This window comes from Lactuca virosa, chromosome 5 (genome assembly GCF_052849685.1).
Source record: "Lactuca virosa cultivar CGN04683 chromosome 5, Lactuca_virosa_CGN04683_v6, whole genome shotgun sequence".
NCBI classification, from domain to species: Eukaryota; Viridiplantae; Streptophyta; class Magnoliopsida; order Asterales; family Asteraceae; genus Lactuca; species Lactuca virosa.
The window spans coordinates 160,917,554-160,944,178 of record NC_136430.1 but is presented as its reverse complement, the minus strand read 5'-3'; the positions used below and the strand labels follow the sequence as shown (position 1 = coordinate 160,944,178).

General features: G+C 35.1%; 1 long non-coding RNA gene across 1 annotated transcript; it reads right to left on the bottom strand.

Annotated features, from left to right (window-relative positions):
• Positions 1 to 6,903: 6,903 nt before the first annotated feature.
• On the bottom strand, positions 6,904 to 7,802 carry LOC145117544 (uncharacterized). The gene is made up of 2 exons (XR_013712704.1): positions 7,713 to 7,802; positions 6,904 to 7,231 (listed from the first exon to the last, which is right to left on the bottom strand). It is a non-coding gene; the product is annotated as an uncharacterized LOC145117544 (long non-coding RNA).
• Between the last annotated feature and the right edge of the window lie 18,823 nt (positions 7,803 to 26,625).

The window sequence follows — 26,625 nt, the reverse complement described above, 5'->3', positions numbered from 1 at the left end:
CCTCCTCTCAGTTGCTTTTGCGTTACTAAGAATCTTTACCAACACCGTTGTTTGCCTTATGCATGCAAATTATACACAATAGAAGATCAGATAGATTGTCGAATAAATGATTCTACCCTAAGCCCACTGCCAGACAAGGAATAATAAATAAGGCTAAATTAGTTATTTTAAGGCTATGTGATCCTAATCGTATACAATTTTTAAACATACACGTAGCAATTAACTTTTCCAATCTAGAATACAAGTAGCAAATAACATTCTCCTCTAGGCTATAAGGCATCACACATATCAAACAATTCTATCATGCAATTCCTGAACGTATCCTTAGCCGTATTCTAACATGCAACTAACATAACAACATACTAAAGCATGATATTCACGTATGGGTATTATGGGAATCACTTACTCGAGTTCGGCTGATTGCACACATCGCTCCCCTTCGTTTATGAAAATCCTTTTTAGAAAATTTTGTTTTACATTCAAAAATTTATAAATTCCTCGGTTTAAATTCAAACATACCAGGGAGTGTGATTGTATCCCTCAAACCAAGGCTTTGATACCAACTTATAACGTCCCAAAAATACTAGATAAATTTTTTGTTTTTAAATCAACCAAAACATTCATTCATTCTTTCAAAAATAGAGATAATATCAAAAGAATTTCCAATAACACTAGAGTTGTAAAAATATCACAAGTATGAAATCTCATGTGGATGCGATGCAATCATGTTAGACTCTTCCCATTGGAACTAGAAGTACTTGAAATATTTAAACCACAAAATACCAAATGACATACATAACAGGTCTATTTCAACCCCAAGAAGGTGTTATGGGCCAAATCATAGTCATATCCCCTACCATGGGCCAAATCATGGTCTTTACTTGTATAAGTGTCACAGCCCAAATCTTGGTCTTCCATACAATTGCTAGGGGCCAAACCCTAGTCTTTCATACAAATACCAGAGGCCAAACCCTGGTCTTCCATGCAAGTATCACAAAGACAATTAGCATCCTACATAGTATGGTGAGAAAACTTACCTCGCAACGAAGTCGTCCACTAGAAAGCTCACACAGCTAAAAAGCAGGTGCTACACACCTCCTATGGAAGTCAATGGTTAAAGCCAACGTCAATTGAATTTCATGTCGTGATCATCACTTGGCCACTTCGTGGGAACTTCTAGACAAAACGGTCATGATACCATTTTTGCCACGTTATGGCACCCAATTCGTCACGTAGTGGCAACAAGCTAAAAACAGCTTAATTGCTTAAGCTCTTAATCGGTTAAATCCTTAGCCCAAACTTTCCAAAAGACTTCTAGTGGCTCAAAGGGGTCATAAAAATCTAAACTTTATGGTCATGAATACCCCATGAATGTCCTTCCCTAAACTAGGTGAAAAGTATGATAAAGGGGACCTAAAGGTCATCCATGATTCCGAAAACTATACTAAATCCTAGATCCAGGAGATATAATGACCAAGGGACTAAAGTAAGCCATAAAGTTGAAAATGTTATCATTTTTATCCACCCACAACTCAAATATGGACTAAAATATAATAAAATAACCTAGATCAAACAAGAAGACATCACCAAGAAAAGAATTTGAGAACTCGTAAACGGTCCAGAAGATGTACACAATGAGTAGGGCTGAGTAGATTGCTTGACCTATGCACAAGAGTTCCTTCTTCTTCCTTCCAAGGCCACAAAACACACCAAAGTGTGCTCCAAAACTTGTAAGGAGGCTAGGGTTGCTCAAGAGCACGTTAGGAGGGGATGGAGACTGAGGGTGAAGGAAACCCTAGCCATCACATCCTTTAAATAGGGCCTTAAGCCCAAAAAAGTGTGGTTTAACATCCAGCCATCATCATGTCATAGCTACTAAGTTCCTACGTCGTGACGGCCTAATTGAGATACGTGATACATGCTATGATGTCATGTCGTGGTGATTCCATCACCACGTCGTAACCAGCCAAAAACTCCAAAATCACCAAATTAAATCCATATCTTAATCGGGGGCATTACAATCATACATTATATCCATATCCTATGTATATATCAACATAGAAAGAAGCAAAAAAATGGCTGCCAATTAAGTAAAAGAGAGTAGAGACGAAGAGATCTTATTAAAAATTTGATCTATGATTTTTTTTTCTTATTTCTTTGTCTTTAAATTTGTAATTTTTTTTATTGCTTCTTTGACTTCTTTTTGGCTTTCGAATACTATTTTACAAATTTTGACCTTTTAATATTTTTGACAAAATTTGACTGATTATTGTTGATTAGAGTCGATTAAGGCTGATTAGGAGCGATGTTGAATAATATAACCTAGTATCACTAATCCTAAGTGGTTGGAGATTTCCTAGCATTTAGACACTAATTAATCAGTCGTCAAGAGTAATTTTTGTAAAACCGATATATATATATATATATATATATATATATATATATATATATATATATATATATATATATATATATATATATATATATATATATATATATATATATATATATATATAACATACATTATCGATGCTCTAAATATCACAAACGTAATCCCAACTCAACCTTCTAATGTTCTAGCCCAGCGGTACCGGGTGTTGTCCTCCCTCCTAGAGGTTTAGGGTTCAAGTCTCATTGGAGACATAGGTGGTATTAGGTGTAATTTAGGAGTAGCGTAGATTTGTCGTTCTAAAAAAAAAACTCAACCTTCTAATGTGTTGACACCGTTTGATCCAAAGAATATTTCTATTTGGGCGCAAAGCAAATTTCTTGTGAATATAGGGACACATCTTCCATGTCCATATCTAACAAATAATAATAACAAATTGTTAGTATTGACATAATAATATTATAATTAAATAAAATTATATGAGTAGTTTTTACTATACCTTAAAAGGTGGAGAAAATCCAAATAATGTGTATTCAAAAACCTTATCTTCATTTTCTTTGATATAGTTGTAACATTCGTTTCCAGGATGTTTCTTACATTAGGATAACGAATCATAATTTGATCAAGTAAAGGTTTCAGGATTTAAGGGATAAAGTTTGGGCCTTACTAAATATTAATAATGTTGGTTAAGTGATTTAAGCCCCTGAATTGTGTTTTTGAACCAAATGGGTAAAATGGGAAAAAGTGACATTATGTAATTTTTGCATGTATTAATGAATTAAGTTTTATATTCTTTAAGTTAAAAGTAATTGGATATAATTGTGGGTTTTGTTAATACCTTCGTGTGCATAGAAAGATCACTGAAAATGAGTTTAGAACAAAGAAGTTATGATTGTTTCGTATATGGAATGGAATCTGAGAAATGTGTCACCACGACATGGAAAGAAAATTACCATGGCGTAGTGAGCTATGTAGCACAAGCCCATAAAATTATGGTTTTCCCGATATTTAAAGGTTCTACCTCCGTATTTTAGGTCATTTTGCAGTTGTCATCACATCAAGAGCTCTTTGTGAGCAAACCATAGCCTCCTTTTTCATAGATTGAGTTCCTCCTCTATCCTTTCATCCATGTTCTTGTGATTTTATGGCTTAAGAGTGTTGTTTTCTTGGAATAATTGGTTTTAAAGCTTTGCAACTTAAGAGATCAGTCATCATTCCACTTCTAGACGTTTATAAGTCATAAAGTTCCAAGCTTTATTGTGTTTCTTCATTTGATCTTTGAGTATTTAGTGTTATTGTCCATTTTAATGAGTTTTCGTCCCTTTGTGGCTTGTTCCATAGTGTTTGGAGAACTCTTAAGCTTTTGATTGATGTTTGGGTTTAGATCTGGTCATTTGGTGGAGTAGAGATTGCATGCAAGAGCTCTCTCTACTCCATGCGTGAAGAAAAGTGAGAACTAGCCGATGGAGTCAAAAGGAGAGTTGTATATCTTGTCAATAACTACGCGTTAATATAAATAACGTCGAAAACGGAGCTCGTATGCGAATGTTAATCATTTTTTTAAGATTGGTTGTTTTATCTGCATCCAGCACCACATGTCAGCACCAGGCGATGCCTTGGTGCCCATGCAAGTCCATGACGTGAATTTAAGTTTCACGACGTGAATAGGCCCCAGACAGCTTATAAATAGAGGCGTAAATCACCTCATCTCTTCACACCTTCACCCTTTTTTCTCACTTAACACTCCCAATCTATCCCTCCCATCCCTTAGCAACTTCTAAGTGCTAGAGGTGAGTCCCGGAGCGCCAGACAGCTCCGAGAAGAAGAGCTTTCAGCTCGGAAGTTCTGCCCCCGCAGAGCCCGGTTCCTAGCCAAACCTCCTAGTAAGTGAGTTGTGCTTACCCTACTTTAAGTATAGCTTATGTTTAAGTTCAATATCGTTATTATGAACTTATAAACAATATATATTATAAAATATAATATATAAATTGTTATTATAATATTGTTTAACTACTCGTGGTACGGCGAATCTCGTTTGAAGGGCCGCATACGGTTTTCAGATTCAGAAGTGATATAATGCTAAAATGGTCATGCCCTCCGGTGTTTCATGTATGGCCCATGTCTGTACATAGTGGTTGAAAAGTATTGTTTAAACACTTATAAAACGATATCGCTCGTAAATAGGCGCAATAAATATTAGACTAAAATCTAGCGATAATGATACTAGGTCTCGTCGAAGGAAAATAGAATCGTTAAAAGCGAAGCGTTGCCCGAGTTTGGAATCATCACTTTAACAAGTGAGTGCATAGTTACTTTCATCTTACACATAGATATGAAGTATTTAATATAGATTACGTGATATGTGTGCGTATTATCTGTGTTCTTGATATCTATGTTGGATGAACAAAATATACATGTTTTATTCGATTTAAACTGTATACATATTTTATACCTATAATTATGATGGGTAGATTAGAGATGAGATGAGAGATGAAAGATGAGATGAATGATGAGAGATGAAAGATGATATAGATGATGAGAGGTGAAATATGTTGAGAAGCGATGACCCAAGCGATGGCCCAGTCATCTAGCAGAGTATAGATGACAACCACAGACTATTCTAGACAGTCCAGTGGAACACTAGCAGGCTCGCAACCTGTAGGTATTGTGAACGATGTGTTCACCAGATGTACGCTAAAAATCCATTGACATATATTGTAGGAGGAATCCCTAAAATAATACTGTCGATAAAAGAAATAAACCCTGGCAGCTATGGATTTAGTGCCCTATAGATGAACATTGGCAGCTGCACCACAACCTATAGATGTTTTTGAACTACTTGTTCACCAGATCCTGGCAGCTGCGCCTAAAGGATAATGTTGGCAGTTGTGCCTAATAGATAACATTGGCAACTATGGACTTAGTGCATGTTAGATAAACCCCGACAACGATGGACTTCGTGCCTATTCCTTAGGGCAATCCTTAGGAATGAATAAATGAAGAATAGATGATTCTTAGGGTAGATCCTTAAGAATAAAGAAGGTAACAGGGATGCGTAATTGGGTTAATTGTTTGATGATGAAACATAATAACTTTATTATTGTGGGTTGAAAACCTTATGTACTCACTAGGTTTCCCAACCTGACCCACTTAGTTTATTTGTATTACAGGTATTGATACGAAACTACATTACATTGAGAGATTAAAGGAGATGTAAATCACTAGTGTAAATGAATGAAAGGTCTGTTTATGCTTATGTTTCTGTATTGACGATGACATCCCAAAGTTTTAATATAAACAAAAATACATTTCTTCGGAAATGCTTTGATAATATATTTATCATGTTTTCTGGGAACAAATTCCGCAATATTATTCTTTAAAATGAATACTCTGATTTTCAAATAAGCATAAATAAAATTTTTAAAATGATCGTGAATTTGGGGATGTCACAGGCGTGGTCAAGGACTTTGGCTGCAACACGATGGTTAGTGATTGTTGATCATTGATTGTTGACTTCTTGACTAGTTTGACTTTTGGTAAAACTTGGGTTGAATTGATTATTTTGCTAAGAAATGGTATTGGTTTGGAATTGAGTAGCTTGTGTTAAGGTTCGGGCGTTTACATGTGATGTTTCTCACTATGTTACTTATGTCCTAGTTGTTGTGATTGGACTATACATCTAGTTGTGCTAGTGTGAACTAGACTATTATTGTATATTAATATATTGTATTGGAGTTGTTGATGACTCAGGGTCACTAAGGACCCGGACATTTTGTAATTATGTCGCTGATGAATCAGGGTCAATAGGGAACCTGGATATGTTGTATTTGAGTCGTTGAGGACTCGGGGTTGAACCGTGTCGTTGTTGTTATATATGTTTAGTTATGATGTGTTATATGTGATATTGTGGGAAACTCACTAAGATTTGGACTTATAGTTGTGGATTGAATGTTTTTCAGATACTTATCAGATCTCGAAGACGGGATTGTACACACACATCAACAGTTTCATGATGTTAGACTCTGCAACGCTTTCCTTTATAACTCTGATTTTAAATTGTAGTTTTTGAGCAAATGGTTTTGACTTGATTATAACTTTATGAAAAAAATGATATTTATTCTAAATTAATAATGAAACTTGTATTCTGAAAATCGGGACATTACAATAACCGTCTATTTTTTTTTAAACATTCTCATTTGATTAATATTTTGATGCCATAAACTGTTCATGCAAATCTATATTATAAAATAAAATAATTAAACAATTTACGTAAATAAATATATTAGTTAAATATGGTTATACGTGTTCCAATCATCAATGTTTTCTATATCCTATAACCATTCTTTGTTATTTTATCTTTATTTTCTTTACCAACAAATCCAGGTTTGTAAATGTATAATAAGCAAGCTTTGATTTCATCCTTGCCTGAAACAGTAAAAAAAAAATATGTTCGCTATAACTTCTTCAATATAACAAACACTTAATTAAGTGCACGTACATTCTCGGAACACTCATGATCAGAACGTCGAATTTCATTATTCTTTTTTATAAAATGATTAAAAAAAATTGATTGAGGACATCGTACAAAGCGAAAGTCCGTGATAAGGAAAAACTATTTGGCCCCAAACAAAAACCCATATTGGGATATTTGAAAGTATAGTCATTCTTCAACATCCATTTCATTAGTCGGGCGTAACTGATAAAGAAGCAAACCATAACATAGTAATGGATCAGTTGTGAATACCGCTAACGAGTATGGTCATTCTTCAACATCCATCCATTTTCAAATGTAGTCATCGCAAATAATTCTTGATGTAGACATACTTAACGAGTAAGTACTTCCTAAAAAAATTGTCATGAAGTTTTTATACTTTCACAAGCATGTAGTCTTTTGTTCGCATGTTGAAAAATTAAGAAGTAAAAACTACTAAAAACACTAAAATGATAAACAAAATCGTTGATGGCATTGGCTCATCTGTGATTTCCTTTGTCTCGTCTGTAGTTTCCTTCATATTGTTAGGATTCAAGTAAAATATCATACAAAATAATACAAGTCATTAACACACATTATATGAATTAGAGAAATGCATCAAAATTGAAGAAACATAAAAAAATAAAGAACGAAATCACAGATAGGTTGACCGTCTGCGATTATACAAGTCATTAATGAACATTATATGCATTAGAGAATTATACAATCACAAATGGCAAGGCCATCAGCGATTTCGTTCATCAATTTTTTCCATTTCTTCCAATTATAACCAAACACAATACTATAACATTTCAACATAAATACTAAAAAGCCACATATATGATCGCTTACAAAATTGTTTAGCAGAGCCTCGTTTTCGGCTGTTTCAGAGAGAAATTCGTTATCTTTAAAGTTTGAAAATGACCCAATTTTTGCGTGGTTAATCCCAAGAAATCAAATTGTAGACAAACTACTTAGTCAATGGCCAAAAATGTATGCCGGTCAATGTTCTAAGGTTTCCTTGTCTATTTTCGGATAGTTGCTAATTTTTTACTATTTCGATATAAATTATTAACATATTAGGCTATTTTGTAAATTTCTCTGTTATTTATCAATTTGTTTGTGTTTGATTTTACTCATTCGATATTAGTTTATCAAATTTTTTGTTTGTGAAATATGAAAATTAATGTTAAAATATTTCTTTCACAAAAGATACATACTATGTGAGGGGTTCACCATAAGTTAAACAAACTTGTTGATTCGATTACTTTTAAAACTAAAACTAAAATTTAAAGAATCCAACAGATTTTTTTTAGAACAGTTGACTTTTATAAAAGAAGCTAACAATGAGCTAAAAATTACATAGAAATAGCTAGAAAAAGGTTTGACAACCAATGAATCGATCTAGCATAAATTTCAAAATTTCTAAAAATAAACCAATTAAAAGAGAAATCGACAATGTTATCAACAATCATGTCTCTTTGCAGAATCCCCTCAGCAAAAATCAAATCATTTCTATGTCTCCAAATCAACCAAATCCCTAAAACTATAATCGCCTCCATGACATCTTGTTTCGTTTCGTAGAACCATCAACCATAATATCAATCTGGTCAAAGATATTTGTGAAAGACAACCAATTGAGTTTATCCAAATCGCACCAAGAAAAGATTTTCCTACATATGTTCGAAGCTAGCTCACAAAAAATAATAAGGTCATCAAGAGTTTCCATTATAACTGTACAAACCGGACAAAAAATAGAATGAACTTCAACTTCTTTATGAGTTAGCTTCCACTGAGTAGGCAATCGATCATGTAAGGCACACCAAAAAAAATAACTTTCTTTGGAAGAAAATAATTATATCTAATAGGGGAAGCATAACATTATCAATATATCTTCTAGTTGTGCAAACACTAAAATCTTTCATGTTCTCCACATTCCATTTCAAACAATCCCTATCATTAGATATTTGGAAATTTCCGATAAGGCAATGTAATTCATCAAACTAGTATTAGAGAACTCTACGTGCTGACGAGTCCAGTTCCAATTATGACAACCACCCAAGCGATGTTCAACCGTGAACTTTTTAAAAGACTCCAAAACAAAAGGTGTTTGCAACCGAAGGTTGAAAGGAATCTGACTTAGCCAAATGTCATACCAGAATCTCGTGTTTCTAACATCTCAAAAACATTTTTTTCAAAGAAAGAAAAAAAAAAAAAACTATATCTTTCTCATACAGGGTACTAACTGAATATTATTCAGGCACAAACACCACCACCAGGACCAATTCTAGCATCAAACGGATCGTTAGAACGGTTTCCATATATACAGAAATCTAATTTAACCCAACCTAGTAATACTTTTTATAGAACACATGTTCAAACTTTAATAAATTTTGAAAGAGAAATTCATTTTAACATCATATAAAAAAATTATTTATTTAAAATTGATTACGATAAACTTAAAATTTTCTAATTTTTTTAATTAGAAAATTTGCACCTTTTTTTATTGTATTTCTAAAACTGCAGAAAAATTTATATAAAATAAAAGGTCACTAGGAAGCAAGCAACAAACAAAAGTAGCTAGGTATACGAATACAACGCATATTAGTTCTGTGGACTAGCACGTACGATTTGGATAAGGTTGCCACCAATTAATGACTTGGCATTTAACACTTATTCTATATGGGGCCATTGAATATTCTAATATTTAAGGTTTAACACTTTATTTTTATTTTTTTTTGTGAAAGTCTCGTATTTAATTATTTTATTTTGTAAAATTTAACATTTAGGATTAGTATCATAAACGAGTAACTAAAGAAAACCTCTAACATTGTTTTTGTTTTTATTATTGTTATATCATAATTTTCTCGTAAAATTATCATTTTAGCCCATTTAACGATTTGCATGGTTTGTTCCTTTATTTTTTTTCAAAATGAGTCTTAAAATTGAATTTAAAATTCAAATTTGCTCCCTTTAATTTGCAAAAAAAAAAAAAAAAATTACACCACATGGCTTTTTTTATACTTTACTTATTTTCGTTTTATATATATATATATATATATATATATATATATATATATATATATAATACACGTTGAGGTTTAATATAGAACCATTATTAAGAAAGAATCAAAGAACCAATCGTGAACTTTGGAATATATAATAAACCCACATTTTTACCAAAAAACTCACATCTTTTTTACGTTTAATTTTTTTCTAAACCACGTTTTTTTATCGGAAAAAAAACGGAATAGACGATTGTTTGCAATTTTTCGTCATTTTTCCATAGAGATGGACGTTGATATATAAAAAACAAACTTTTTTCGAAAAAAACTCACTTCAGTTTGTTGTTTTTTTTCAATATTTAAGTTTATTTTTATTAAAAAAAAAATAAAACTAATTATACCAAAAATTTCAATTTTCTGTCCTCTATTATTAAACATTATCATCGATTAAAAAAACAAAACTCGATCATTTCAGATTCACACTATCAATCTAAACTTATGAATATAAAGTGTAAATATTTCAATTTTAACATTAACAATGTGAATCTGACTTAGTATTTCAACTATTTGAACTTCACAAATTAATTAAAATTTACATATGAATCGAAATATATTTCTATGTAGTTTTATAATATTTTAACGTTTTGATTACTCGTCAATTAGTTTTGTAAAATTAACAAATAGATTTATTCACATTTTGAATCTGAACTGTATATAATTTAGTTTTCAGAATTCTCAATGTGAATCTGACTTACTGTTATTCACACTATGAATTTGAGCAGAATCACAATGTACATCTGCGCAGATTCACAATGTGAATCTTAATTGAAATTTCGATTATCTTTTTAACATTAATATGAATCACTGTTTAAAGAGTACAAAAAAAAATATGAATTTGGATATATTTATTAATTTTTTTGATAAAAAATAGACCTTAAATTTTCAAAAAACAAAGAAAATGAAGTGGGTAAAAAAAAACTTAGTTTTAAATATATCAATATGGATCTCTATGGAAAGAGGACGAAAAATCACAAGCACCGATATATTCGGGTTTTTTTGTCGATAAAAAAAGTGGCCTAAAAAATGAAACTAAAAAAACACTAGGTTTTGTTATAATCTACTGCATGTGCGTCCATTGTAAAAATATACAACTCTTCATCTTTTATATATATATATATATATATATATATATATATATATATATATATATATATATATATATATATATATATATATATATGAGAAAAGTGAATATACCTTTAAGAGTATATAAGCTTAGGTACCCAAACTCACCATACTACATCGTTTTGTGTCATATATAGACATTGTAATTCTCCAATGTTCTTATAATTCAACTTCTAACTTGAATTACTTCAAAGATTTTTATAAATTTCATATTTATCTTCCTCTTACATAATATCATTTTCAACAATAATATTTATAGCCTAGTAAGTGTTCGACAAAAAGATGTGATGTAAGAGGAAGATAATAATGAAAATATAAAAATATTGAATATAAATCAAGTTAAGGATTAAAGTTTAACAATATTATAATGAATATATCAAACAAAACGACGTATTATTATGAGTTTGGGTACCTAAACTTATATACCCTTAAGAGTATATATATATATATATATATATATATATATATATATATATATATATATATATATATATATATATATATATATATATATATATATATATGATCAAATAGGAACTCAAAAAATGGTTGGAACCGCGACAACAATTTTTTGCCTTAAGATTGAAAATAAATAAATGGTCAGAATTTGAATTTATTTATCGTCAAAATCTTGCGAGATGATATGACATTTTCATAATTAATTGTGAGATTTTGACAATTTTCGGGAAAGATTAATTGTTTGGAGGGTACAAGTGACAAAAGCAAAAAGATTAAAAGAAAAAAAAACAAAAAGGAAAATTCGGCCATGTGGCCTCTCCAGGCGCTGACACGTGCACCCACCTCCAGCATGACAAGTTTCCTGCCCTTATTGGTTGGTAGAGTTTTTTTTCACCCACTTAGTTTTTCGGGCATAAGTTTTTTTTCTTTGAAAAAATTTTCTGAAAAAACCAAAGTTCCTAAATTTTATTTCTCTACAAAATGAGCACAATCATGAAAATTTAAAAAAAATTTATTTTATTTTTATTTTTTATATTTATAAAAAACCTAGAAAAAAATTCTCCGAAAATTATAAAAATGTAAGGAATACTTCTACTCAGTATTGTAATGACTTTGTAAAAAGTATACTTGAAAAATAAGGTGTTTTAGATACCAAACTTTATTTTAAAATATTAAAAGTTTTTTAAAAAAAATGATGAACATAATATGATTCAAATAGAAGTGATTCAAAATATTTATGATTAAAAAAATATTATGATTCAATATGTTTGTGATCTTTAACTGGTTATGATCTAAAAATATTTTGATTCAAATATGTAATGATCCTTAATTATTATATTTTTATGATTCAAAATTAAATGATTTAAAAAAATATAATGATCCAAATGTTGTATTAAACAAAAACTTTATTTAATTCAATATATTATGATCCAAATTAATATGATCTAAAAATGTATATTGCATAATATCATTATGATTGAAAATACTATGATTCAAATTTTTATGATCCAAAAATAATATGATTTAGAAAAGAAGTATGAATGAAAAATATTATGATCCTTAATATTTTAACATAAGTTAATGTGACTAAATGATATCATAGGTTACACTTTAACATAAATTAATGTGACTAAAGGGTAAGAATAGTCGCATCAAATATAAATTAAGCATGGTAACACAAGAGCGTTGCACTTTATATGTGACTAAAAGGTATGTTATAGCCATACTTAAATGCTGAATTTCAATATGGTCGTAAGATACCTATGATTTCACGACAGATGGTCACACTTTTGACCAAAAACATTAAGTGTGATGGTAAGATATGGTCACATTTTTTAGGCGTTAAAAACTATGGTTGTAAGTCATTTTCCTGTAGTAAAATGACTAGGGAAACTTCATAGCATCCCACAGGGCCACACCAGGCAGCGACGCCTCGGAACTCACGTTGGAGACTGAGCGGGAGCGATCCCGTTGAAAGATCGTGTATGACCCAGAGTCATATAGAAATGATATTGCTAATAACATATCATACTATAGGGTCACACATTATAGCAAGTTGTCACTAATTGATTATTTATTAGTATAATTTGATTATTAATAAATATATCAACACTTGTATTTAAATGGAAAAACATTATTTTGTGAAAAATATATTTTACCAACATATTGGGAATTATTGTTTCTAGGAAATATTAATAAAGAGAACGAAACTAGCTTAATATAAATAAGGTATGTATTTAAATGTCATGTACAATTTTTTGGTCACTTTGCATAACCATGAAGTTAACATATGTAACTAGCTAGTTGAATAAAGTAAAGAGCGTTTCATTTTTGTCTCCTTTGACCTATATGAAATGATGGTGTTAGACATGTCTTTTGATTTGTTTATTACCTCATGCCATGCTTGTAAGAAAGCTCCATGATACTATTATTTTATGTCCTCTTTTTGTACTAAGTGTTGGTATAAAAGAAAGGTTTAAGAGATGAGTTTTGGTTAGTTCTTCACTCACTATTAACTCCATAAAATGGCAGCCAAAATTCGGATTTTGCATGCTCTCTTTCTCTTCCTCTTTCTTCCATTTGGTGTTAGAAATGAAGGCTCTAATGTTGCTTTCTTTAAGCACTTACTTGGTATAAGTCTTAAAGCTTAAGAACAAATTAATACAAGTGTATACTAACATATTTTGATGGTTCAACTCTTGTTTGGTATATACATTATAATGAACTTCTACTTGGAGTTTTAAAGACATCTTCATCAACTTCCTAATTACCAAAAGGAACCAAAGTCTTCAAAGGTTGTTACATTTTCTTCTTAGATGGTTTTTGCTTAATCTTTTTAAGTCAATGGAAAATGATCATTGGTGGGTTAAAATGGTTTTAGTTTATTCAGTTTGTAAAATGTTTTCGTTGCTAATTTCACAATTTTATACTAAAATTGGACTATTTTTAAATAAAAGTTCAACAATTGGTATTAGAGCCATTTTTGCAAATTTGGTTAGATTATTTATTAAGTTGATGAAATCTTTGTTTTTGGAAAACATGGATGGTTTTCTATTTGCATGTAAAATACATACATATTTTCTTTTACAACTTTATAATTGCTTTATTTTTGGTGAAAAAAATTTACATGCATCTTTTGTCACAAAATTGTTTTAGAAAGACAAAGTTGTTTTATATAATCTTGTGTGTGTGTGTATATATATATATATATATATATATATATATATATATATATATATATATATATATATATATATATATGTGTGTGTGTGTGTGTGTGTGTATGATGTGTATAAACTAGTCATAGACCCTTGTGTTGTTGAAGGTGTTGATTTGTTTAAAATGGATGTAATAATTTATTTATTCATATGGTATGTAATAATTAAACAAAGTTGTTTTTATTTTGTTTATTTTTTGTAATTAGTAGGTTTGTTTTAGAAATAATTGATGTTGTATAAAAATGTAACAAGAAATGAAAATGCAGCTATATTTGAAGATCAAAAAGGGTTGCTTTTACTATTTTTTTAGTAGCAGGTGCAAACGTAACCTTTTTTGAAAGTGTTTCTAAAAGTGTTGTTGTTGGAAAAGTGTTGCATCAGATTCCCATGGGTGTAGGTCCGAAGGCAACCTTTTCTTAATAGTGTTGCATGTTGTTGAAATATTACCCTTCAAGAAGTTTTAAACTTTTTTGCAAACGTTGGATGTATTCTCAAGTGGGAGTTTCAACAACAATATCAATAGAAGTTTTTAGTCCCTTAATGTCCCTTTAGGAATGGATTAGGAATTTTTATGATGGCTCACAAAAATGTCACTAGATGGCTGCTTTAAGCACATATGTTTATAACATCCATGTGTTGTTTTTATAATTATTTTGATATTGTGTTTCTGATTGTTAAATTAGTTTTCATATAAAATAATACTTTGAATATAAATAAACAGCACAAGGAGTTTGGTTTTAATGAGATTTACCTTTGATGAGAATAAAGCGCTATAGATCGATAGATTCTAAACAGAAAAACAATATTAATCGAGTAAAGAACACAAGAATGAATCAAATGGTGTCGAATGATTAATATCTCACACCTCAGAAGAGCTCGATGAAGAACTTCGACTGTGGAGGTGTGCTAGGGTTACAATGCAAAAGCTATTAATGAGAACGATTACCTTAAAGCTATACATGCATGCAAAATATATAATCTAAACCTAATGAAAATCCACGGTTGGACATGCCCAAACCGGGTAAAAAAAATGGACTATTAAGCGAGCCCAAAGACGCAACACTTAAACCCAACAATCTCCCCCTTTGCGTCAATAGAGGCGAGAGACTACTTCGGTTGAGTAGCTTTAGTCTTCCTCACAATCTTGAACAGCATGGGGATGATGGCAAGAAGAGTTTGACGAAACAAAATATACCACCGAAGCATATCAGTAAACATATTTTTATCAGCTTCGTTCTTCTGATTACACCCATGTATAATATCCAAAATATGCTCGAAGCAGGCGGTGGAGAACAGGTGTTTGTCAATAAGAGCGAACAGGCATTTTTGACCTTCACCCCTAATGAACATAACAATATGAAACTTGGGGTCAATTTTTCCCTTAATCATCACGTTGACATCGCTTGCCCTCCCTATCGGCTTCATAGTGGTCTTCTTATGTATGGCAGAAGCGATTTCCTGATCCATCTTTGCGACTTCATGAATATAGCACACGAGCATTCGCTTGATGTGATCGATAATAGGCTGATACTCCTTTTGATTGGTCAGCAAAATGTTGTTCAGGAGTATCCAATCATGAGGATTCAGGTTCGACAGATCAGCCAGGGAAATCATATGAACCGAGCTATCAGAGCCTCGGGTCACTTTGAATTTGATGTTGATAAATTTCCCTACTGAAGTGGGTTTCAACACCTTGACCGTTGTGATTTTCTGATTACTCCAGGTCAGGTATTGCGGCTGAGCAAACTCAAGATAAAACTCAAGCAAATCCCGATCAACCTTCGGGTCTGGGGAAGGAATGCCAACCGTTGACTCAAAACAGTGAAAAATGAATGCCTTTCGGGTGATTGGCATGTCAAACTATGAGTCCTTGGAGTTCTCAAGCCCGAAAGAAAGAACTGGTTCGAGCCAATGAGTGCTCGGTGCATCGATTACCTCTCTCTGAAGCGAATCCATAGTCCATTCAGGAAACATAGACTTCCTTTGTTCTAGCATTTCGTTCGCTTTCATCTCCTTATCAAGAAGTTCCTTCTCTTTTCGAATCTTCGCCCGAATCTCTTGTTATCACTAGGCTTGAATTTCAGACTTTCAGTTTTAGAAGCATTTCCTTCTGTATCAGCGTCGTCGTCGTTTTCATCCACATCATCATCACCAATTTTCTTCTTTCGCTTGTCCTTCATACTGCCCGAAGCTTTATTACCCTTCGGCTCAGTAGTGACTTTCGGTTTTGGAGATGGATGAGGTTGGCCCTTGCCCTGAGTAACATTATCTCCCCCTTGTTTCGGAGGGACAACAGACTTCGGAACACCCTCAATTCTGCTCAAAACATCCAGAGCAGGTCTCAACTTCTCAGCCAAGTGGCGTCGAATTGAGATGGTAAGAATGGAGTCATGGGCTTCCAGGAGGTATAGGAGAATGGAGTGTACATCACTAACCGAACTTTTAATTATTTCACGCTCAGTTTTTAAGTCTTCAATCTCCTTGTTTGCAGTATTGAGCTTGAGATTCTGAATTTTAAGCTGAGAAGTGCGCTTATCCAGCCCATCCATAATCTTGTTTTCCACAGCAAGCTCAGCTTCAAGTTGAGTGAGACGAGCATCAACTGAAGTGTGAAGCTCTTTGTTAGCAGCCTGAATTGCTTGTCGAGCTTCCTCAAAATGTTTCTTTTCGGCCTCCAGTGAACGCGTAAGATTATCAACCGAAGTGTTCACTGTGTGAGCATTCTTCTGGGCGGCAGCTTGAAGAGAATCAAGAAATATATGTGCATTCGAAACTAGTTTTTCGACATTTGCGGTCGCCTGCTTGCAATCCTTGGTGGAGGCTTCAACTGCAAGTGAAGCTTTCTGACAGGTGGAGGTTGAGGCTTCAATGGCTTTAACAGCACTGGAGATGGAAGTGTCATGCTCTTTGACAACAGATGTGAACAGAGCCCTGAGTGCTGCTTCCGAATATGCACTGGCAGAAGAGGAAGAGAGCAGTTGGTCAAGTTTGTCATTCATGGCCTTGAGATGCTTTTTGGTCACAGGAGCGTCATCATCGTCGTCACTCTGTACTCAATAAGGACTGAAGTAAACAGAGTCGAATTCCATGTCTTCCCCGCCAAGAACAGTTTCAGATTCATGTGATGGAGGTGGGGATAAAGGTGCTGAGGTAATAGGAGGATCAGAACCGAAAGTAGATGCCCCCGTATCAGATACGTTGACACGAACATTGGGTTCGGTTGGATGAGTAGTAGTGGTAGTAACTATAGTGAACAGTGGGGTTGGAATTGGGATTGAGGTAGCAGTGGTAGATGAGATAGGTGGAGGACAGGGATCGATAGTAATAGGAACCAAATGTGAAGGAGAACAAGGATGCGAGTTTCGGTTACTGTCATTAGGTGGTGAGGGTGGAGGCGAATTACCTCTAGATGGAATTTCGGTTTGAGTAGCTTTGTCGTCAGTTGACTCGGGTCCAGGTTGTTCGTCAGAATGAACATACTCAGAGTCACTGGAAGATTGGGAAGGAGACTTATGTTTGTGAGCTTTCATCTTGAGCTTTTGTTTCTTCGGAGCAGTAGGCGCTGCTTTGTCAGACTTACGTTTCTTGGGAGTAGAAACTTTGGAGGATTGACCGTCCTTTTCCCCTTTTTTATCAGGCTTCTTCCCTCGTTTTACTGGTTTGTCTGCAGCGTCTAGCGAGCTTTGTATCTCTGGAGTAAGCTGTCGTGACCCTGAAGGGGTTAGCTTCTTGTACTCGTTGATAACCTTGCTTTCATGGGAAACACATCTGTACATTGATTCCGGAATTGAACCAATGAAGAGAAACTTGGAGGGATCTGAGACAAGGATCCTCGTCGTGTGGAAGGTAGCAATCGATGATTTGAGTGAATCCGCCATTGTTGGAACATTAAACTTTTCCATCGCCCAATGAGTGACGATAGTCCAAAATCGAGCACACGAAATTTCAGAGTAGCTTGAAGAAGAGCTTATACTCTGAACTAGTTGAGACCATATGATTGACCCATAATCCATATTAACCCCATGATACAGACCATATAAAAGGGTAATGAATGCCCTGCTCATTCCATCTGAACCTGGAACCCTCTCCGATAAGCCCTTGGAGAGGAGAGTAAAGAGTCATTTCCACTGAGGAGGAAGACAAGATTTCTTGAACTTGGTGACAGTGGTGAGAAGCTCTGTATACCCCATATCATAGAACATCGTGAACAGTTGAGTTGTTGTAATGGAATCTGGGTTAATCATGGAATCGGCGACAGCAAGGCGTAGCAACAAACAAAACCTAGCTTTTGAAATCGACGTCTTTTGATTAACGATCTCGAAGAAGATACTCTCCTTAGCTTTATCGTAAACAGCAGTGGAGTAGACGTGAGAGAGCATCGACATTGGAACACTTTCCACCTGTGTGAGAGCAACCACCAGTGGTGAATACTTGAAACATTCAACCACATGTAGCATGTACGAATAATAGACAAAGGGGTTCAGTTCGATGATCAGATTTTGATTGGGTTTGATGGTCAGAAGAGAGGACTGAGCGGATTGTTCGTAAACCGATGAAGATTCAACCATTGTTGCAGGTGGGAAGAAGAAGATGAACAGTAGAAAATCGCCGATTTGTTCTTGAGAGAGTTGAGATTTGATAAAGTAACCCAAGAGGTGTGAGAAAACCTTTTATACCGTCGCTAGGAGAGAGAAAAATCCACAGTAATGATTTGACTATCTTCTGAATCGACGCCTGAAAAAGCGTGATTTGACAGCTGGGTTTTACGAAGAAGACGTCATCAGGCGTGATATTAGGTGTCGTTTCAAATTCACGCGCCTTTCCATCCTTATCTCATGTTCAAATTTTGAACCGTTTCAAATTCATGCTGACTCACCCTTATTTGATTTTTATTATTAAAATAAATCAACACCACCATAAACGAGACTCATCCTTTCTCTTCATACTAAGGAACCTTCGCTCCATACTAAAATGAACAACCATTTCTGTTAGAGCCGAAAGCACAAATCTGGAAAAATGCCATGAGTACCACTAACAAGAATTTGGAAAATCATAAAGATCTTCGTGCTAGAGTGTGCCAATGAAAAAGAAATAAAGCAAAATATTTGTGGGATTTAAGTGATGTCTATTTAGACACGAAACTGTGGATCCCGGGCACGAATCTCTTCCTTCAAAGTCAAGAGAGACTGAGAAGTGTCTGTGTGGTTTCCCGTGAAATACGATCAAATGTTTGTAAAGAAACATTGAAAGGCATATTTTCAATTATAGGCTTTAGTGGGTAGTTTATCTTAAACCGAACATCGATACTTAAAATAAGACCGAAAGTTGGATGAAGTACTTGTGAGACCGATGTGGTTTGTTGAACAAGTAGGTTTGGAGAATATATATACAGTGACTGGATAATTATAAGAAATATCAAAAAAAAAAGAAACTGGATCTTATGGGAAGAAACGTCCTGGTGTTAGACAGTTTCATAAAGATCACGCAAAAATAAAAAGAGATTTCGTGAGGTAACAAGTAACAGCTTGAACATTTTAGCGTTCACCGTCAATTCATTCAAAGTGTTGGATTTTGGGTCTCACTTAGCACGTGGTAAACGAAACTAAGATCATCAACACAGAGATTGTGTAACCATAAACCTCAGTGGTAATTGCTGAGAGTCTCAAGGGTTACTTTTATGAAGCGAAACTTAATGGAGAAATGTGAGGAGATGGTGAAGGAACTGAAAGTACCTCTGCTACATAAGAATGAAAAAGTAGAAAACTCTTAACTCACTATGAGAAGAGTAAGGTAGCTCGTGACTTGAGTGATTTTAGCAGCCTGATTGGGAAGAAACGATTGGTGTTTATCGAATCATTAAGGCTTCACTCAGAGTCATGGAGGCTTCGGTCTACATGCAGCAGCATGCTTCTAGGGACACTTAACTAGTACATAGATAAGAATGTTATACCTGCCCCCAACGTCATTGTGTTTCGCATCTGTGAACTTGAATCAATTTTGAGAATTGAGAGATAAAACTTAAAAACACATAGAAATATTTTTGTAGTTTTTGGATTTTTCTGAAAAATAATAAAAACAGAAAAGAAAATATTTTTGGATTTTTGGAATTTCTGAAAAATAATAAAAACAGAAAAGAAAATATTTTTGGATTTTTGTAATTTCTGAAAAATAATAAAAACAGAAATGAAAATATTTTTGGAGTTGTATGTAACTACAGTTCTTTATGGGCTGGGGAAATCTCCTAAAAATGAAAAGCTTATGAATAAGCTCAAGATAGCCAAGATGGAGTAGGGCTAGTCTAAGATTTTTGTAATTTCTGAAAAAATAATAAAAACAGAAAAGAAAATATTTTTGGATTTTTGTAATTTCTGAAAAATAATAAAAATAGAAAAGAAAATAAATACTAAATATAAACACGCGAAAGAATAAGAAAGCTTTACAAAAATATAGAATCGAAACCATATCTTAGAAAAGATGAAGCGAAATGGGCTGAGCGATCGGTTCAATTTGGTTCCAAAAAAAAAACCAGAGCCGCAATAGACCGAGCGTTCGGTTCATTTCGGTTCCAGAAAAATTCTAGATCCGAAATAGACCGAGCGTTCGGTTCATTTCAGTTCCCGAAAAATTCTAGAGCCGAAATAGACCGAGCGTTCGGTTCATTTCGGTTCCCTTAAATTCTAGAGCCGAAATAGACCGAGCGTTCGGTTCATTTCGGTTCCCGAAAATTCTAGAACCGAAATAGACCGAGCGTTCGCTTTATTTCGCTTGTTCAATTTTAGTGTGAAGAAAGGGGTTTCAGTACTGACTCAGCTTCCATCATTCCCAAGCCTTGGAATATCTTGTTAAAGCTTGCTTCTGGTAAGGCCTTAGTGAAGATGTCAGCCAGTTGATCTGAGGACCGAACGAAGTGAACTTCAACATTACCATCTTCAACGTGGTCCTTGATGAAGTGGTATCTCAGTGCAATATGCTTAGTCTTGGAATGTTGCACTGGATTGTGACATATTCGAATCACATTTTCAGAGTCACAGTAGAGAGGGATCTTCTTCATGCTTAAGCCATAATCTCTAAGTTGGCTTTGTATCCATATGACCTGTGATGTACAGGATGCTGCAGCGATGTACTCAGCTTCGGCTGTGGAAAGAGACATGCAAGTTTGTTTCTTTGACTGCCAGCTGACAAGTTTTCCATCAAGGAACTGGCATCCGCCGGTTGTGCTCTTTCGGTCCAATCCACATCCACCAAGATCAGCGTCAGAGAAATCTTGAACAAAGAAGTCGGATTTTGCAGGATACCAAAGACCGAGAGACGAGGTTCGCTTCAAATACCGGAAGATATTTTTCACTGCGACCATATGAGGTTCTCTTGGATTTTCTTGAAACATGGCATAATAGCAGACAGAAAACATTATGTCTGGTCTACTAGCTGTTAGATACAATAGAGATCCTATCATCTGACGATAGAGAGTCACATCAACATCCGGTTTCTCAAGAGATGGAGTCAGCTTCGTGCCAAATGCCATTGGAACCTTTACTTTGGAAACTCCCGTTATGCCGAACTTTGCCAACAGAGTCTTCATGTATGCTTCCTTATTAATGAAGATGCCTTCTGGTCCCTGTCTTATATTCAGTCCAAGGAAAAAGTTAATCGGACCCATTGCGCTCATTTCAAACTTAGTCTCCATCAACTTCATGAATTCAGCTGTTAAGCTAGGATTCGTGGAGCCGAAGATGATGTCATCGACGTAAATTTGAACTATCATTAAGTGTTCGCCATCTTTCTTGCGAAAGAAGGTTGGATCGACCGAACCTTGTTTGAATTTTGACATTTTGAGAAAGCGTGTTAGAGTTTCATACCAGGCTCTCAGGGCTTGCTTCAATCCATAGACTGCTTTATCCAGTATGTAGCAGTGATCAGGATACTTCTCGTTCACAAATCCGGGTGGTTGCTTAACGTATACCGTTTCTTCTAGTTCTCCATTCAAGAAAGCACATTTTACATCCATTTGGAAAACTTCGAAGTTTTTATGTGCAACATATGCCAAAAAGATTCTCGCTGATTCCAACCTTGCTACTGGAGCGAAGGTCTCTTCATAGTCTATTCCTTCTTCCTAGCAATATTCTTTCACCACCAGCCTCGCTTTGTTTCGAATGACGTTACCCTCTTTATCTAATTTATTTCTAAAAACCCATTTTAAACCGACTATAGATGCATCCTTTGGTGTGGGAATCAGCCTCCAAACACGATTTCGTTCAAACTCATGGAGTTCGTCTTGCATAGCTTGCACCTAATCAGAGTGATCAATAGAATCATTTACCGTATTTGGTACAACTTTAGAGACAAACGAATTAAACATGCATAATTCTACTTGAGAGAATAAAGCAGTTTGCTTCGCTTTCATTTGAGAGCGTGTGAGAACACCCTCAGATGATTCACCAATGATTTGAGTTTTAGGATGACCCTTTGTCCATTTTATGAGAGGAGGGTAATTTGGATCATAGGCAGGATCCAGCTCGGCATTGACTTCTTCTTCCAGTTCTGACAGATCGCCTTCGTCATTTGCATTTTCATTCTCCCCCTCAAATGGCGAACCGAATCCCATGTTAGGTTCAGTATTCTCCCCCTCAAATGGATCTTCATGGGTTGGGGTTTTTGATGGATTCTCCCCCTGGAAAGGCATGTCGGTTGTTTTTGGTGTAGACGAAACCTCCCCCTGGAGTATAGTGCTTTCTCTTGGAGGGTCATTAGTAGCTGGATGATCACCTGATGCAGTAGGTTCGCTTTGAGTCTGCTTCTCGGTTGGTTGATGAGGTTCGCTTTCCATGTCTTTGGTAGCTTCATCGATGATTTTCTTCAAGGTATCGATTTTGTTATCTGCTGCTTTCGCTTCTGAGTGGATCGCCTTCTCTGGTTCATCAAAGAGCAGCATGTACTCTTCAAACAGATTGGAAATGGGAATTGAGACTTGACCTGATTCCGGAAAGATTTCCTCCGTTGACCGTTCGCTTGCTTGAATCTTCTTCATGTAATTATCATCAAAAGTTACATAGTAGGTTTCTTCAATTTTCCTTGAGTGTTTATTCAGTTTCCTATATGCTTTTGAAGTAAGCGAATAACCAAGAAAGATCCCTTCATCTACCTTTACATCAAACTTGTTTCGGTTTTCTGTGGAGTTGAAAATAAAGCATCTTGAACCGAACACATGGAAAAATTTACATTGGGCTTGCGATTGTTCAAAATCTCATATGGAGTGATGGAAAATCGCTTGTTGAGGAAGGATCGGTTCTGTGTGTAACAAGCAGCAGCTATAGCATCTGCCCATAAGTATAATGGAAGGGAAGCGAAACTCAGCATTCGGGCGGCTTCATATAATGAACGGTTTCGCCTTTCAACGATCCCATTCTGTTGTAGAGTATAGGGAGCAGAGAAGTTGTGAGTTACTCCCTTTTCAGCCAGAAACTCTTCAAAGTCTTTATTTTTGAACTCTAGACCATTATCGCTTCTTATGTTTCTTACCACCTTTCGCAGCTGCAATTCCACTTGCTTGATAAAAACCTTCAGCTTGGGAGTCGCTTCTGATTTCTGTTTAAGAAAGAAAACCCAGGTGAAGCGTGAAAAATCATCTACAATTACAAGTATAAACTTACTACCACCGATGCTTTCGATAGCCGAAGGGCCACATAGGTCGATGTGCAGTAGTTCAAGAGGTGCGATGATTTTTGTATTGATACGAGAAGGGTGACTCTTTCTGCTTTGCTTGCCCATCTCGCATGTGGCGCACAAGTGTTCTTTGTCAAATTTGAGAACAGGAAGTCGACGCACGTGATCACCAAGCACCAGTTTATTAATATCTTTGAAGTTCAGATGCGATAGTCTTCGGTGCCACAACCAACTTTCATCTGAGTTCGCCTTCGACAGCAAACATATTGCTGGCTTTCCTTTTATCGGGTTGAGATTTAGAGGATACATCTCCCCTTTGCGCTCAGATTTCAACAAAACCTTCTTTGTTTGCTTTTCAGTTATTTCTGATCCCTCATCATCGAACGAGACTTTCAAACCGGTTCCCACGACTAGTTGACAAACACTGATGAGGTTGTGCTGCAATCCTTCCACGTAGACTACTTTTCGTATTGAGAATTCTCCGTTGGTGATCATCCCATACCCTTTGATCGTACCGTATGAGTTGTTTCCATATTTAAAACATCCACCATTCTTAAGGGACCGAAACTCCCTAAGTTCTTCCCTCCTTCCTGTCATGTGACGAGAGCAGCCACTATCAATGTACCATTCGTCGTCAAACTGCTCGTCACTGATAACCTGCAAAATTAAGAAGATTTAGGAACCCAAAGTCTCTTGGGCCGTGGTGAGTCTTTTACAGAATAGAGAATTGCAACCGAAAGATCAACCATATATGTTCTTTTTATTAAAAAGTGGTTTCATCTTTTCGTTTGATGGTGTGAACTTTGATTTTATTTTCATCTTGTTTTAACTGGTGTGTGTTATTGTTAGATGGTTTCACAGTTGAGGTTTTCTTTGGAGTCCGAGGGTTAGCTGACTTTTTAGTATTTTGGACTTTAGAATCTGAGACGATCTTTCCCTTTCCTTTGATATCCTTTACAGAGTTAGGTTTTGGTTGGGAGTTAGGATGATGGGATATAGGACCGAAACTTGACTTTCGGTTCTGAGCACTTGTGTTGGGACCGAAACTGGACTTTCGGTTCTTGGCGTAGTAAGAGTTGGGACCGAAACTTGACTTTTGGTTCTTGTGACCACTAGTATTAGGACCGAAACAGGTCGTTCAGTTCACCTGACTGCATGACTGGCAGTGATTGACATATGCTTCCTTTTTCATCTTGAGATTAGAAGCTTTTTCAGAGCGAACATAAGTGGGGTTTTGGGATTGCCAAAACTGTTTTCTCTCATTGAGATTCTTCATGTATCTTTTGTTCCTCTGGCGTTTCTGTTCAGCAAGTTGCTCTTGAGTCAAGTGAATGTTGGCCTTAGGTTTCGTTTTCTTCTCATGAGCTTCGGTTGTTGTTGACGATACGCTGGAAGCTTTCAGTGGTTCGTTTGGTAATTCTTTTATACCACTTGAACTGGGTTTATCAAAGCTTGAGGGCTTGTTAAGAGGTTCGGGAATGTATCGTCCCTTAACTCTCCATGAGGTTTGCTCTGACAGACCAACTGTTTCGTTTGCATTGTCGATAGGAGCGGACCAGAAGTGGTTATCGCAACCTTCAACATTATCTTTGTCAACCATGGACGTCAACTCCGCTCTTTGTTTCTTAGTTACTCCAGTGACTGCATATACTTGGTTTGGTGTAGTTTGCACCTTCTGATAAACAACGCCCTTTTCTTTGAGTTTCTTGGATTTGTCCTTTGACACCCGAGCGTACTCAACCGAATTTTCAGATATGAGTGGTTTTGGTGCATCGGGTTCGCTCTTAAGAAATTCTGAACAATCGACCTCGTCTTTTACAGAGATTTCGCTCATCTCACTGTCCTCATCAAATTCAGAAGTGGTATCTAAATTTATTTTATTTTCTGAACTTAATTTGGCGTTGGATGAGTCAAACTTCTGTATAGTCTCGGTCTTGATTTTTAATTTATCGTTTTCGTCCAGTAAATGCTTAAGCATGCATTTATGTTCTTTGGACTCAATGAAAGATTCAATTTTGTCCAGTCCATATTTGTAGGTTACTGAAATCTCATCTGAAGACATTATAGATTCACATTCAGCAATGACTTCGTCTTCCTTAAATTCAAGGAAGGGCAAAATCATTTTATGAATCTTTTTACCTATCTCACAATCTAGATGCAATTGGGTGATATTTGTATATAAGCGTTTAGCAATCAAACAGAAAACGTTTCTTTGTTTTAAAAACTTTAAATTGTCACGTTGCAAATAAATAAGTTCATCCCTAGACCTAACTAACTCTGACTCCTTCAGCTGAATCCACATCCTTCTCTCCTCACTCTTGGAAGATTCTCTGCTGAGTTGGTCAGTTAGGTTAGAATTCGCTAAGCGAGTTTGCATTAGACTTCCACTAAAGTTACAAAACTTGAATTTTAATTCATTTAATTCGTTTTCGTAGTTTGTTACTGGTATTTTAAGAGATTCAAGTATGGATTGTACCTTCTTGATCAACTGATCGCAATCGTTGATCCTTTCACTCACAGGCTTAGCAGCGAAACAATTGTCATCCTTTAGTTTCGCTTCCTCATGCTCACCTTCGGTTGTATATCCCCTCATCTGCGATACCCCAGCTGACACCATTAAGCACCTCCCTGCTGAATCAGTAACTCCTTCTTTTGCCACATAAGCTCTTCCATGCGAGGGTTTGCGTACCTCTTCATCTTCAGAGTCTGTAGACCAGACTTCTACTCCTCTAAACTCAT